Source organism: Mus caroli, unplaced genomic scaffold (assembly GCF_978045245.1).
Source record: "Mus caroli unplaced genomic scaffold, Mus_caroli_1 scaffold_14, whole genome shotgun sequence".
Taxonomy (NCBI): Eukaryota; Metazoa; Chordata; class Mammalia; order Rodentia; family Muridae; genus Mus; species Mus caroli.
Window position 1 is genome coordinate 212,166 of NW_028227269.1, and position 16,797 is coordinate 228,962.

The following is a 16,797-nucleotide window of genomic DNA, read 5'->3' on the forward strand; positions in this document are numbered from 1 at the left end:
AGATACATACCTAAACATAATAAAAGCAATAGCACCAAAGCAATAGACAACATCAAATCAATGAAGATGAACTTAAATTAATTTCACTAAATTCAGGGCCGAGACAAGGCTACTCACTCTCTTCCTATCCATTCAACAAAGTACTTGAATTCTTATTGAGCAATAAGACACCTAAAGGGGATCAAGTGGATGGAAATGAGGAAGAAGAAGTCAAAGGATTGCTTTTTGCCCATGATATCATAGTATATGTAAGTGATGCCAGAGGGCCTACCAGAAATCACCTACAACTGATCTAGAAACAAAATGAACTAAAAAAAAATCATTAACACTCTTTATTAAAATGATAAACAGATGGAGGAAGAAATGAGGAAAGCAACACACTTTGATATAGTCATAAAAATATAGAGTGTAACTCCAAGTAAGCAAATGGAAAACGCATATGACAAAACTTCAAATGTGAAGAAAGAAACATTAGAAGGAAAGATCTGCCACGCTCAGTCTATAAAAAGGCAACTGATTTTTAAGACATAGTGTCTGTAGTAGTTCAACTAACCCAGCAATGGGCAGTAGTGAATGGGAAGTCCAAAAACCTAGTAGTTGCTCAGCACCACAAGTCTAGTCTTTTATCCAAACCTCTGTATAAGCTAGAACCCTGAAGAAGTAGGTTCCAACACATATGCTGGCAAACTAATACAAGCAGGTGAAGAAGAGTGAGTCTTCCTTCTTCAATGTCCATATGTGGGCCTCCAGTAGAAGGTGTATCCAAGATTACAGATGTGTGCCAAAACACCTGAATATGTAACTTGCTTTGTTCCAGGCTGACCATGAACTCAGATATGCTCTCCTCAGACTCCTGTGATTAAAAGCATGTATACCTTGCCTGGACCTAAGCTTTTCATGGCCAATCTGCTTCAGTATCTCCATGCCAAGATCCGAATAAGAAGCCTGTGTCCTCCCCATCCTCTCACTCTAATTCACAGGTGTCCCCTCTCTTTCTGGCTTTTAATTCATTCCCGAATCATCAAGTTGACAATCAGGAATAGCCATCATACCAAGGCAACTTCAACCTTACAACTCCTTGTTCCAATGTGTGGAATCCACGTGTGATGATCTGGGCTGCTCCACAAGCATAGGTCACTTCCCCACCTTCGCATGGTTGTCTCCACTCCACTGGGGCTATTCATGATAGTCATCCCATAATAAGCTGACATCACTAATAAGCTTGAATATTCTGTTGCAATATAGCTTCACTAATATCCTCTCAAAGGCTCTCTTCATTGTGTCAAGCTTAAACGTATTAGCATGACCCTTTTAGTGCTGGGACATCTGCTGCAACTGAGGCTTTACTTTCACCAATGACCTTCCCATGCCTCTCACACTGCCAAGCCTCAGTTGCCCTCCATGTCCCCTTCATATTTTCAAAGCCTGTACCACTGGGTGATTCTTGCACATTACTTAGTCCAGTTGCACTAGATGTATATCCTTCACTCTGTGGAACAGTTTCTCTATGCTCTCAGAACACACGCCACAGATTTCATCTCAGTGGTTCAGGTCTCTTCATAACCACTGCTAATTTCTAAGCTCCTACTAAGCAGTATCAATTGTTCCAGGAAACCCCTCTACTCTGGACCCTAAAAGCAGAGTCATGTTGCTGAAGCTGCCACATTCTGCTTCTTGCTGGGGCTGGAAAATGCGCTCCTTCTTCTATTACATCATCACCAAATCTCCATTTTTAATGATTTCATTTGCTGCCTAAGCTTGATAGTCCTGGACCTTGCTCTGTAGACTGACCTTGAACTCAGAGATCTTCATGGCTATGTCTTCTAAATGCTGGGATTAATGGCAAGGTCTACCATGCCTGGACCAGAGCTTTTGTCTACCTGCAACTCTCTCTGTTCTACACTGGCCTTGAATGTGGAGATCCCTTAAGCTTTTCATGGTCACTGTTCTTCAGGATCGAAATCAAGAGCCTGTGCATCTAGCCTCAAGCTCTGGATCACAAGAGGATCCTCCATTTCTGGAGAGTAGTTCATGCCACATTAAAAGTACAAATAAAGTATGAATAAAAGCAATACCCAGGTAATACTGCTGAATATGACATAACTATTGTTAGCTCTTGTGCGAACACAGTAAGCTTAGCTGGTTGGGATTTTGCCCTGAGAGCCTCACTCCCGTAATCTGGTTATCTCATCAGGTTATCACACAGGATCCAGCTCCATTTCACTTCCTAGTGCTCCTTTATGTCTTGCACTTCATATTCTGTATTTTTCCTTTATCATCAGCTTGATAGACTTCATCAAAACACTTTTCATGAGAGTAAACCAGAGGACAAAGTGTATGCTGGGCTCTTCTTAGACTTCCTTTGTCAAGCAATTTTTCTGACTCTCTTCATGCTAGCCTGAGCCTCTCAATCTTTTCAGATAATGGCAAAGGCAGCCAGATTCTTCACTAAAATACCACAAAACAGTTTCTATGTCACATACTGACATCGTTCACCTATGAAACCTCTTGAGTCACTATGAGTCACCCTCAGCACCAACTACTTCCACATTTCTTGTAGGATGGGACAAAGGCACAGCTTAATGCATTGCACTACTTTCCAAATCGAAAGTCCCTAAATCCGCATTCCTCCAAACAAACACATGGTCAGGCCTACTATGTCAATATCTCACTCTAGTTGGCAATGTCTGCCTTACTTAGGGTTTCTAGTGCTGTTCAGAGTCAGCATGACCAAAGCAACTTTAATAAAAACAACTTTGAATTAGAGCTGGCTTATTAGTTCTTAGTTCCAGATAGTCACAGCATTTGACTGAACTATGAACTAAGAATTTACATCCTTTTCTGAATTTTAACATGAGAAGTCTGTCATTCGTAGCCAGGAGGAGGGTCTTAATTCCCACCCCCACAGTGACACAATTCCTGCAACAAGACTACGTCTACTTCAATATGGCTTCACCTCTTAATAATGACACTCCACAAGACAAGCATATTCAAACAACCACACCCAGTGGCTTAGTTGGGCTTTTATTGCTGTGAACAGACACCATGACCAAGAAAAGTCTTATAAATGACAGCATTTAACGGGGCTGCTTACAGTTTCAGAGGTTCAGTCTGGTATCACCAAGGTTTCAACATGTCAGCGTCTAGGCAGGCATAGTGTAGAGTTCTGCATCTCCATCTGAAGGCTGCTAGCATTTACAAACCATTCCATTCCCTAGTCCCCATAGGCTTGTTCTAACACATGAGTCTGTGGGGGCCATATCTAGACATAGCATAATAAAAACATACATTTAGTCCTACATCCAAATTCCCACAGTCTATAGCAGTCTCCATAATGTTAAAAGTCCAAAGTTCAAACTCTCTTGTGAGATTCATCCAGTCACTTAACTGGAATCCTCAAAGCAAGACAGGAAACCAGCTGGGCAAACTTCAAACATCTCCTTGTCTGATATCAAAGTGGTCTTCAAATCTCCAAAGCCATTTTCATCTTTGTTTACTGCAAACTTCTTTTTCCTGGGCTGGTTCCACTCCCTATTTGCAGCTTTCTTCAGTAGATAACCTATGGCTCTGGCATGTAGAAAATCTTGGTTCTCCAAGGCAACTTTAATGATATACCTTCTTGTTTCAATGTCTGAGATCCACACGTGAACTTTTGGGCTCCTCCAATGAGCTTACTTCACTTCTTCAGCTTAGTTTGATCCACTCTACTCTTGCTGCTGCTCTTGGTGATCATCCCATGGTACTGGCATCTCCAATACACTGGGATATTCAGCTTCAAGTAGGCTTCAGCAATAGCATCTCACAGGCTCTCTTCGTAGTGCCAAGCATGGCCCCTGTAGTTCAGGGCTGTCAACTGCAGCTGAGGCTGCCTTTGTACCAATGGCCTTCCATGGCTTCTCACAGTACCAAGCCTCAGCTGCTCTTCATGACCCCTTCATGCCTTCAAAACCGGTATCACCAGGGTGACTCTTACACATTACCAAGTACCGCTGCAGCACAAGGTACAACTTGGCTAACTCTAGAACATTGCTTCTTTGTGTTCTCAGAAAACCCTTCCCAGAAGATATCACCTCAGTGATGCTGGTCTCTTCATCACCACTAATTTCTTAGATCCAGCTAACCAGCATCAACTGTTGCAGTAGTCTCCTTCTCCTCTTGACTATAAAGCCAGAGACACATGGCTGAAGCTGTCAAGTTCTGCTGCTTGCAGGAGCTGGAGCAAAATTATCACTAGCTTTCTGTTTTCTAACCCCTTCCCTGTCTGTGCTTGGATGTGCTGGATCTTGCTCTGTAGATTGACCTTGAACTCAGAGATCTGCTTGGATTTATATCCTGGAATTACAGTTATGTACCACCATACCTGGATCATAACTTAACTGGGTAGGATGCTGCCCCAAGGTCACCACTTTGTTAATTCAATTTAGTATCCTTGAACACAGGACTCAGAGTCATTTCACTTCTTAGTGCCATTTTAATACTTGATCCATATATTTTATATTTTTCCTTTGAAAACTTGCAATGATTGTTCAAAATGCTCTTCATGAGACTTAACCAGAGAATAAACTTTATTCTGGACTTTTTTGTTATAATTAATAATAAAACATGAGTGAGGCTTTTGCTTAGCATTATACAGAATCTTCAGACAAGGGTAGAAAGCAGCCATGTTCTTCACCATGATACCACATAAACAGTGTTTAGGCCACATACTCAAATTTTTTTCCACTGAACCCTCTTGGGCCAGGTCTGCACAGTTCAACTCAATCTCAGCAATGATGTATTTCATAGTTTTACTAGAACAGCTCATAAGGACCCACTTAAAGCATTCCACTGCTTTCCATATCCAATGTGACAAAATCCACATTGTTCCAGACAAAATCATGGTCAGGCCTTTCACAAGAATACCCCACTCCCAGTACCAATTTCTGTCTTAGGGTTTTACTGCTGTGAACAGACACCATGACTAAGGCAACTCTTATAAGGGACAACATTTAATTGGGGCTGACTTACAGCTTCAAAGGTTCAGTACAGTATCATCAAGGCAGGAACATGGCATCATCCAGGTAGGCATGGTAGAGGGAAAGCTGAGAGTTCTACATCTTCATCTGAGGGCTGTTAGCTTAATACTTGCTTCCAGGTAGCTAGGAGTAAGATATTAAAGCCTAAGCCTACAGTGACACACCTACTCCAACAAGGCCACACCTCCAAATAGTGCCACTCCCTGAGCCAACCATATACAAACCATCACACAAGAATAGCTAAAACAATCTGGTACAATGGAAGAGCTTGTGAAGGTATCACTTATTCCTGATTTAAGCTATAATATAGAGCAATAGTAAAATCTCTTTTCAAATGACCTTGCTTGTCACAATTAAAACGTCTACCATCTTCACTTTTCTTGAGATTTTTAGAAGTTACTTCTCCTATCCAATTAGCATCATAAAGGTGAGATCCAGTATCAGTTGTGTCTCTAATCCATTCCTCTATTAGTGCTGATCTTGCCTTTAGAGGTGTAATCATCATTTTGCATTGTAAATTAGCATTTTCAAAAGCCAAAGATAAAATCCATATTCTTCACGCTTCTGGATCTGATATTATCCTATTTCCAGCGGAAGTTAATCTTTGCAAAAACAAAACAAAAACAAAAAAAACAAACAAACAAAAAAGTATCCTATTTCCAACTCAAGTTAATCTTTGCAAACAAAAAACAAACAAAAAAACAAAACCGTGAAGGCTTTCTTTGGGCCTTGAATAATATTAGTAAGTGATTCGGACCTCTTTCCTGAGAACTTATCCCAGTTGCTCCACATATATAAAGCTGCTAAATGACATTGTTCCAAGGTATCATCATCCAATCCAAGGTGGCTTTATAACTCAGCATATTTACCTTTACCTAGTAACGGGTCATGAGAAATATCAATGTGTCTGGTTTGATTTTTTGTTCTGTAGCCTGGGCTTCTTCTTTTCATTGTAACTGAAGCATAGTTTCAAATATTATGATTACAAAATCTTTCCAGACTTGGGAAGCAGTTCTGTTCTGAGTTGTTCATGAATTTAACATCTTCACATAACGTGAATTCATCCTACGGGAAACAACTGCTTGTTTAAGACTCCTAGATCTGATATGTCTAAAGGATTCTATTTAATTTCTCTGTAACCTCGGCGGTACCTACTGCCTCATGGTATTCCTTGTGTAGTAACTGGATAACCAAAGGTTGCTTTTCTAACAGTCTTCAGACACCTATTTTCAGTTTTACTATGCTGTGGAATGTTAGGCTCTAGTCTATAAACCTTACTCTGTATCAGAGCATCTGAGTATTTTTTGTTATTGTTGTCTATAAGTCTCTCTAATTTTCCTGCTAAGGCTTGTATCTTACCAATTCACTTTTTCTTTGGGCTCTTAAAGAAAACCATTATAGCTATTAAGAATGAAGTATAAGATACAAAAATGGTAAGAACTGGAATCTGTATTGAGCCAATTGCAGTGAAGTCATTTAGCATTTCATTTTCTGTTACTATTTTCCAGCCATCTAGAGTAGCACTATTCAAGGTCCTCAAACCCCGCAATATGATTCTTACCAATCTTACCTCTCTCCTTGAAGACCTAGGTAACTTGCCAAAATCTGATCACTCCTCAGTTTGTCCACAGCAAGAGTGAGCTCTATGTCCGTGGGTCTTCCTAAAAATCAGGAGCATCAAAATGTTATTTTAACAGACACAACTCCCATCCATTAAATTTTACCAAGGAAGACACATGAGCCAGATGCGGGGGTGAAAGGCTGCTATTTCAGAGACACAGGAAAGCAACCACCTGACCTTACTACTCCACTGACTGACATCTAGATGGGAAACATTTTTTTTCTTATACCTTTATGTATTTCCTTAATTTCCTCTATTGTTACACAAGTCTAATACTCTTCTTTTTTTTTTATTAGATATTTCTTTATTTACATTTCTTTTTGAAATTTTTATAACCTTTATATTTTTTTTCATCTTAGGTATTTTTTATTAGATATTTTCTTTATCTGCATTTCAAATGTTATCTCCTTTCCTGGTTTCCTCTCCAAAAAGCTCCTACCCCATCCCTCCTCCCCCTGCTCACCAACCCACCCACTCCTGCTTCCTGGCCCTGGCATTCCCTACACTGGGACATAGAGCCTTCTCAGGACCAAGGGTCTCTCCTTCCATTGATGTCCAACAAGGCCATTCTCTGCTACATTTGTAGCTGGAGCCATGGTCCCTTCATGTGTACTCTTTGGTTGGTAGTTTAGTCCCTTCTCCTACTCTATGCTGTCTTAAATACCCTTTGTTCAAAGAACCTACTTTCTGTTTGCTTATTTTCTTTCCCTTTCAGCTGGTTACATGCTATGCCTATTGACTAGTGGTTGATATTATTTAGCTTTGGAATGAAGTTGTGTGCTAGGGCCACAACAGAAGAGAAAGCTCTTGTTTACAGTAAACAGACAGCTTTGGGTAAAAGGTCTGTGCTGTGTGAGCTACACCACAGCAAGGATTTTTCAGAAGGAAACACAATCCTGGGGTTCAAGTGTGATCAAATATCCTGCAACGTTAACCAGTAATGCCCTGTTCATTGTTTAAATGGAGCTTTCTGCCCACACTTCTGGTTGTTTCCAGGCATGTCTGAGTGTGTCATCATGGGAATTCCAAGGAAAATAAGAACTGGGCTCTTCAAGCTATTGCACACGACCAACAGGGACCCAAAATCACCTAGGAGACCCTGATTTATTTTCTAAAGATTTATTAATTTATTACGTTTACAATCTTCTATTTGCATGTTATCCTGCAGGCCAGAAAAGGGCACCAGATTTCATGGTTAGCTCTCTAGATGGTTATCAGCCAACATGTGGTTGCTGGAAATTGAACTCCGGATCTCTGAAACTGCACACAGTGCTCTTAAACTCTGAGCCATCTCTTGAGCCCAGAAACCCCTAATTTTTGACACAGATGAATTTTCCATCCCTTTTGTCACATAATTAATGGCAAGGTGTCACAATTTCTGACTGGCTCATTGTCCTAAGTGCCATTGAATAGAAAAGTAGGGATTCAGGAGTCACCCCACAAACCACACAAACACTGCTCTCACTTAATCAGTCATAGTTTATTGAATGCACGCCCCAAGACTGATTAACCAGGACAAAAGCTCAAGGCTTTTTTATGGACATTTCATAGGGCCAGCTAACTCTAAAAACTACAATGCGTTCACGCACAGGTGCCCTGGGAAATGGCCCGGACTCAAGCCTTTTTAGATAAAATAGTTCATGTTGACTTTGAATTGGATGGATCCTACCTGGCATTTATACTTGTGGAATTTCCTAAGATTAACAAACCACTTAACATACAGAACATAACTGGATATATGGTCAACATGACTCTGCTCTGAGTACCTTTTTTCATACATGACTGGCAGGCATATACAGCAACAGTATGAAGTAGCTCACAGGCATGGAACAAGATGGCCACAGCTATGCAAGGAAGATAAGCTTCAACAGGAACAACTTTGTATCAATAGAAAAGATGTCTTCATGACCTTATCATGGTCAGACTTAGTCCATGGCCACAACCAGAGCTCCTAAGATGGGGAAAAGAAAATGTGTTTGTTACCCGAAGTGAGGGGTCACAGCAGTGTTGCTCAGCCTGCTCAGTGCCCATTCCACCTCACTCTTTCCCCGCAGAGGATCCCAAGGTGTACCCCCACCTTCCCTGTGAGCCAGGTCTAGGCCCACAAAGGCTGCTTCCCCACTCCTCAGTTATGCCAGATTCTCCACTAATGTACTCTTGTAAATAAATACATTACTGTCACCTCATTACTGATGGTTGTCACCTCTTAAAGGGTAAACCACACCCAGTAACGAGCTGTTGCTTGACTACACACAACTCTATAACAAATCTGGGCCCTAGGAAATATACCAAGATAAATCTGGCATGGATATTCACAAACTCTGCCCTGTACTGAACTTAGAAAAGTGGGGGTGGGAGAAAGATGTATGGTTAAATAGCCAACCAGGTTCACGTTGTGTCAGTTTGATTTAATCTCAGGACAAGGAAGTGGAGTAACTCTGATGTCTTCTGTATAGCCCCTTGAAGTGATCAGTGGGGTCTGGATTCAGCACAAGACACATCCTGCAGTAACACCATCATTCATGGAAGGCAGAATTTTTCATAGGCACAGTACTTTGCTGGCAGCACTGGATATTACTCAGTAGTTAAGATGGTGATGGTCACTCTCATTTGGTCTTCTGTGAACCTAAACAATTATAATAGATAGACTCTTAGAATTGAATGATCATTGCCAATACTCTCCATCTTTCCAGAATGAAAGACTGGTAGGGCAAGAATAGTAAGAGGTAAAGGATTGGTAGGCGAGGCCTTGGATGTAGGGTGTGTTTCAGTTTTGTTTTTAGACAGGTTCTCAAGTATCCCAAGTTGCTCTCTACCTGGCTTGCCAGGTTAGCCATGAGCTCAGATAATCCTGCTTCCACTTTCAAATAGATAGGCTTACCAGAAGAGCCTCCAAGGACTGTGGGGACAGCACTAGTCACTGAGACCTGGATTTCCTAATGTTGAGGTCTGCACTCCCCACCTAGTATAGATGTAACCATTTAGTTCCATGCCTGCCAACTACTTCATATTGTTGCTGTAATATACTTGCCAATCATTGATACAGAAAAAAAAACTTTGACTCAGGACAAGGTCATGTTGATTACATCCTGTTATGTTCTATGTTCTATATGACATTTGCTAATCTTAAGGAATTCCACAAAACTTTACATAGTATCCATTAAATTAATGATTAATATGCACACTTATATCTAAAATTACCTTTGTCAGAGCTAACCATTGGACAACACTTCCTGTATCTTCATATGAGCTACTTGTGTTTTTGTACATTTTTTTCTTTACACGTTAACAAAGACATATGTTTGGGGCCATGCATTTGCCCCTAATTCTGAGCTATGGTTGAATAAGAATATTGATATTCTTATCAATCAGTATTAGGGTATGCATTCAATAAACTATTCCTGATTGGCCTAGATAGGTGTTTGGGTGGTTTGGGGGCTACTCAGAAATCAAAACTACATGCTAGTCCCTTAGACTATCAACTGAAATATGTCTGTAGTATTGTCCTACATCGTCTGCCTGCATCCCACTACCCCACACCTCTTAACTATATTCTTTTTTTCAGACATAATCTCATAGTTGTATCACAAAGCCCTGTAAGCAATCTTGCTTTGGTATGTTTGGTGCACAGAGGAGAGCCCTACTCTCAGCCCAAGGCCTTTTTCATTGATGGCTCCACTATTTCAGTGTCCTATGTCAACAGATCTCCACACTTTTGTCAGCACCATGATGGCTGCACATCTCTCTCCTAAGGGATCTTGGAGCAACTTTCAAATGCTAAACACATGGCTTCTATGACTGTACCCCCTAATCCACAAGCACATTGCAACCTGCCCTGCAGGCTGTGCCTGGATGTGCTTTTAAGCACCTATACATGATAAGGCAGAAGATCTTTCCTCATCTGCTGTGATTCCTCAGCAGTAGTTAATGGCTCATATTCCTGTGGTTAGAAAATTTGATGTAGGAATGAGACATTTCTGGGCAAGGTTTGGAAAGGAAACACTTAGTTCCATACATAGGAATGACTTTGGTGTTGTTGATCAAGCCTTCAGCAAACTCTAGCTTTGGAAGGAGGAGGTTCTGGATGGCTATGCTCCAGCAGAGTCTCCAGGAAAGGGCACCTCAGCTTCCTGTCACTACAAGGAGGAACATTAGCAGGAAGGCACTCCCTTCAGCACTCCCTTCTTGGAGAGTTCTTGGCATCCCCTGTGATGTCACCAGTCTTGTAGTAACAAGTGCACTGAGGTTTCTCAGTCAGTGGCTAGAAAATACATCCATGGACATGTTTGCCTGACTCAGTAAACTTTCTGGGAGAGCCAGTGTGGGTGGGAGAGAAACCAGGAGAGAAGGAAGGATGCTGGCCTTCCATCTGAGAGTAATGAAGGACGAAGGAGGTAGACTTGGAGAATGTGGAGTAAGTCCTGGGAAGTGGATGTTGAGCTCCCTGGAAGGGGTGGCCTGAGATGGCCTTTCTAGTAATGGGGCACAGGAACTGGAGTCTCTGGGTAGCAAAAAATTTTCCATGATTATCACAATTCTTGAACATCAAGGATTTCAGAACATTACTTTCTCCATCCCCTAAGGCAGGAGTTGGCAAGGTTAAAGCTGTTATGCTATGAACTTCAAGTTTTTACTTTTATTGGGGATCGTGGATGTTACATAGGGACATAATGAGATAATCAGGAGTCACCTAGTGTCTATCCTATGCCAGTTTAGATCAGGGCATTACTGAACTTCATTCTCATGGCTTCCTTTAGCTTCAGTGGCTATCTGGCAGTAGTACTAGGGAGAGAATTGTCCTCTAGGCCATGACCTCACATTCTCAGAACTCCTCTGACCTCCTCTCCCTGACAATGCGAACCTTAACTTTCATTATCATCTGTTGCGAGTGGCAGGCATTTCTTTACTATCACCATACACCTGTCAGAGTTGATACACTCAGACAGAAACTGGATCCTATTATCACATCTGGGTGTTTGGTCTTTAAGTAAGGGGAATTGATCAGTGTGTTGACCATGTGCTCCCACTGTATGACTTTTTAATCCAAAGACATGGGCCTTGAGTGATAGGGTTAAAGATCTGAGCATCTCCAGAGCACCCAAGTAGTGTGGACATTGAATTCATGATCTGACTTCTGAAACCACAGGCTTGAGGGCTCTGAAGCCAAGTGGCACATTGTGCAGGTGTTAATAAGCCAAGAGAAGACATCTCTGTGGTCATCATAAGAATACATAGGGAGGCAGAGGAAACACCTGGCTGCTTACATCTTCTGGTCTCTCTAGAGGGATGGTAGAACTGAGATCCACTGAGGAGGCATCTCAAGCCAGGACCAAACTCTTGGTGGTGTCACTGGGTTCCAGGCATGTTCTCTTTCTGGTTGGGCCTCAGGGTGTTCTGTCTACACTCTATGCATTCTCACCATGCAAGTTCACTTCACTTGTGTTCTTCTACCTACAGAGGCTGGCAAACAGACATCATTTCCTGCAACTGTCCTAAGCAAAAAGCCAGCCCAGAAGGAAGAAGAGAGGCTGACCACAGAGCTGTAGCTCATTACTCAGGAGAGAAACAAGCTGAGAGATTGCCTGACCTCCCTCACAGAGGGATCCATGAATAAGAGGTATGCATTGCTCCAAACCCTGTGGTGTCAGTCTGGGGTCTGCAATGTCACTCTCATCCTTTTAAGGTAGTGGGATCTAGGAAGCTGTACCTCCACAATGTCCCTGTGTTCAACCTCATATCTGTAAATGCTTCTTAGAGGAGAGGCAGAACCTGAAGTTTGGTCAGGAGTGAGAAGGGGAGTGGACTCTTCTGCTCCCTCCAATTGAAAAGCTGAACTTGGGGTCTGACCAAATAATTCAGGGGTAGAGGCAGTGGGGAGTAAGTTCCCAGCATGCACTTGAAAAACCCTTGACAGAATGTGGCTTTGTGAGGTTCTAGGTGATGTGATTTATTATGCTGAATGTTTGTACTTGTCCGGCAGGTGACTGGGTGCTGGAAGCTTCTGGTAGCAGCTGGAGGGGCCTGGTCCCACATTGTTCTTCTCAGTGCTTGACTAGAAGGCCTGAGGCTCATGCCTGTTCCTCTTTGTCTGTGTGCCTTATACTCTACGACATTAATGTTGCATGCATTTCTTCTGCATCTCATTGTGCTCTCTCTGTTTCTGACTCTGTCTCTCTCATTCTCTGGCACCATTTCCTTTTCTCTTTCTTGTGTGTCTCTGGGCCCACGTGTACATGCATGTGCTTATGTTTTACATGTTTATATTTCCATCCACACTTTGGAATCTTGGGGTCTGTGTTTTGGCCTGAGGATTTACCTGTATAAGAGTTCCAAGGTGATATTAGTGCTAAGGTCTCGGAGCCCCCACTTTATTCAACACTGTTCTTTGCCTATGTGGTCACAATTGTCCATACATATGTATACCTTGGGCAGATTATAAAGCTGTGGTGATGGCTGGTCTCATCTCCAGGATTATGTGTAAGGTCTGCCACTGCAGTGCAGTGCAGGAGAAGGAGGTTATGTCATTTCTGCACATCTTAGAGATGGAGAACACTGAGACTGAGAGAACTTCCAGGAACTCAAGAAGGAGATAAACTTCTCTCAGTGAGGACTGGTCAGTGAGGCCACCAATTGTAGAGTGGCAATTTCTGCCTTCCTTTGTTTCTAGACTGGAGAGTCTGCAGGTCTGATTCTATCCCTCCCGCTTTTTAGCCATCAGTGTGCATTGGATCTTTTAGATTCAGGTTTCCTAAGTCTCTAAGAGACTATTACCCCTTCCAGTGTTGTCCAGGCATCCTCAGGAGCCTCTAGATAGAACAGTGATTCAGACCATAAGAGGGTTATTATGCAGTACTGGGACTCTGGGGCTCAGTCAGGGTTTAACAGAGCTGATGTGATGAAACACAAGGATAGAATGCCCTCCCTTTGTTCTACTCATCTCCCTTGAGGGTACTTGTCCTCTACTAATTGATGTTGCCCCAATGCCTTGGGCAGTCATGAATAGTTGGAGATCCCTCTTTCTTTTGGAGAAACATGGACCCTTATTGGTGTTTGGGCTGCAGCTATAATTTCTTCTTCCCTGAAATGGCTGTTTTCTGTTTGTGCATCTGTCATGGATGTATTGAGATGGATTGTATTAGGTTTTCATAGAAACCAGGGTCCTGGTGGGCTTAATGGGCCTGTACATAGGAATGGGGGGAGAAGGCTGCAGGATCTTACTTACTACACAGAGGGTGTTTTCAGCAATTTGCACAGCTGGCTCATGATGGAGAAGTCTCGTATGAAGAAGAAGTTGGTCACACTCAAGCAGGAAAGCAAGGAAGTACAGGCTGATTGGGCCCTCATTCATCAATATTTGGTGGACTTGAACCTGAGTGGTAAAGATGAACAGGAGGAGACCAGCAACCTCGAGACACAAGAACATCAGGTGGGGCAAGCAGCTCAGTCAGGCTAATACTTTCTGACACCATTTGCCCATTGCATCATTTTTGCTTCCCCCCCCCACTACCTTTCTAATCCATTCTCCCAAGCAGCCACCTCCCTCATGGAATGTAGTTATCCATTGCTCTGTCTATGCACAAATATTCTGAGAAGTTAGCATCTTATGAGACACTGAATTATTGCCAAGTATACCTTGCTGCTCTGCTTGAAGCTGCAGTCCAGTAAGGGTAGCAGATGAAAAACATGTCATATTTCTGCATGTCCTCATGATAGATGGGATGCTATGCAGAGCTTGAGAAAGCTCTAGGTCCTGTGACAGGAGTCATGCAGGAGTCATGTGAAATCCCAGATGGGAAACACCTTACAGAGATAAAAGCCAAATGCAAATATCAAAAGAGTGCTTCAAAATGTCATCAACCTGGGTGGCATATGGCCTTCTGCTTTCTTCCTGCAACCCAAAGAGGTCTCATTCCATTGCCCAGTTCTTGGTTTGCACTGTTAGAAATCTGAGTGGCAGCTTGTCAACCCTTGTTTTTGTGAGTGTTGCTGGATACTTTGTCCTGCCTGCAGACATAACAGGTTACAGTTAAAAGATCAGAGTTGACAGTCTAGTTGAGATGTTTTGAGCCCTGACAGCTGACATTTAGGTCCCCACCAAGCCTGTGTCTCAGTAACTGCCTTCCTCTCCAAGGTCTCAGAAACTGCAAGAGAGCTGGGATTGGCCACAGCAGAAGAAGAGAGCATCCTGCAGAATGAGTTGCCACCCCAGGAGGCCCCTGCTGAGCACCATCCCCAGCATCCACAATCTTCCTTGGATGAATCTTCCTCCATATAGTCCATTTCTTCAGTGTGAATAGCAGGGAGCCAGTTAGCCAGGTGATTGAGGGTATTATTCCCTTTCGTGTTCTGGCAACACCCCTTGAGAGAGGACAGAGGTGACTGCCCTGCCACCAAGTGTCCAAGAAGAGAAACAGGCTGTTAAATGTGCAGTGAGGGAATGCTGCTTCACATAATTTTCTGTTAACGTTTGGGTTGAAGTTGTGCTTTTCGTTGTTTTGCATTTTGTTATGTTATTGGGATGTTATATGTTCTTGTTATCACTTTTCATTTTTGCTAATGCTTTTCACTGTTTATATTAACTGTCATTTAAAGCCTGTTTTTAAATTTCTTATGAATAAAAAAATTTATTTGTAACTACTGACTCTATTTTATTTTATTTTAATCTTTTTTTTACACTCCAGATTTTATTCCCCTCTCCATCCACCCTGACTGTTCCACATCCCACACCTCCTCCCCAACCCCACCTGCCATTTCCACTAGCATGTCCCCAACCCCCTTCAATTCCCACTCCACCACACCTCTACACTCCCTGGGCCTCTAGTCTCTTGAGGGTTGGGTTTACCTTCTCTGGCTAAACCCAGACCCAGCAGTCCTCTGCTGTATATGTGATTGGGACTTCATATCACCTGGTATATGCTGCCTGGTTGGTGGCCCAGTATTGTTTTATTGTTAAGAAATGTTTTTGCTATTCTGAGTTTTTTGCCTTTCCAGATGAATCCCCTGTCTTTGAAGAATTGTGTTGGGATTTTGATGGAGATTGCATTGAATCTGTAGATTGCTTTTGGTAAAATGGCCATTTTTACTATGTTAATCCTGCCAATCCATGAACATGGGAGATCTTTCCATTTTCTGAGATTTTCTTCTATTTTGGTCTTCAGAGGCTTGTTCTTGTCATATAGATCTTACACTTGTTTGCTTAAAATCACACCAAGATATTTTATATTACTTGTGATTACTGTGAAGGATGGTGTTACCCTATTTTCTTTCTCAGCCTGTTTATCATTTGTATAAAGGAAGGCTACTGATTGGTTTGAGTTAATTTTATATCTGGCCACTTTGCTGAAGTTGTTTATCAGGTATAGGAATGCGCTGGTAGAATTTTTGGGGTCCCACCTACCATTCCTCTAGAGGTTTTTAAAAGGATTCCTTCCTTTAGAAGCCTGGAAAGTCTATGCCTAGATCTTGAATGCAGGGTTTTCAGGGTTATAGTCCCTTTCATGATCCATTTGTATATGACCCAAGGTCCTAGGATGCTGAATATTCATGGATAACCAAAGTTGACTTGGGACAATGACTCAAAGTTAATTGTCTTATACTTATAAAAAATTAAACTGTGGATTCTCATGGAATTATAAGAGAAATATTTATTAAGAAATAAGAATTGTAGAAAAGTTAGAGTTTGAGGAAATGTAAGATACTAAACTTAAAAATTCCAGAAATAAGAAGGATTCTCAAACAAACAGACAAACATCAAATTCCTTGGTCTTTCTTATTTATTTATTCACCCCGTTCATACCCCATCCATTCATTCATTTTTAGCAGCATCATGACAGAGGACAAAGGCTAAATTGATCTCTGTTGAGGTTGTTTACCTCTCTGGGCTATCATGGGCTAAAACAATAACCTGTCAATACATTATAGATGTCCCCTTGGCCCAACCATTGAGATGATCATACATTGTTCATATGTTTCTCACCCAGACAGGGGTGGTTGGTAGTTGAAGTCCACCCTTGTCCATTTCTGACTTGTGCTTTGTAGCTATTGATCTTAATTATCTGTTAGATTTTAGTCACTTACTGACATTTCTACCTGCAGGTACCCCAAGTGCTATTACTTAGACTTAAGTCCCCTTCCGTCTCACATTTACATGCGCAGCTCCCT

At 42.0% G+C, this 16,797-nt stretch overlaps 1 pseudogene across 1 annotated transcript; it reads left to right on the forward strand.

Annotated features, from left to right (window-relative positions):
* The first annotated feature begins 11,028 nt into the window (after positions 1 to 11,028).
* Positions 11,029 to 15,221, forward strand: LOC147001087 (disks large homolog 5-like; annotated as a pseudogene). Its single transcript, XR_015045098.1, has 5 exons — positions 11,029 to 11,050; positions 12,094 to 12,294; positions 13,138 to 13,239; positions 13,879 to 14,062; positions 14,768 to 15,221. The product of XR_015045098.1 is annotated as a disks large homolog 5-like (transcript).
* Positions 15,222 to 16,797: the final 1,576 nt, after the last annotated feature.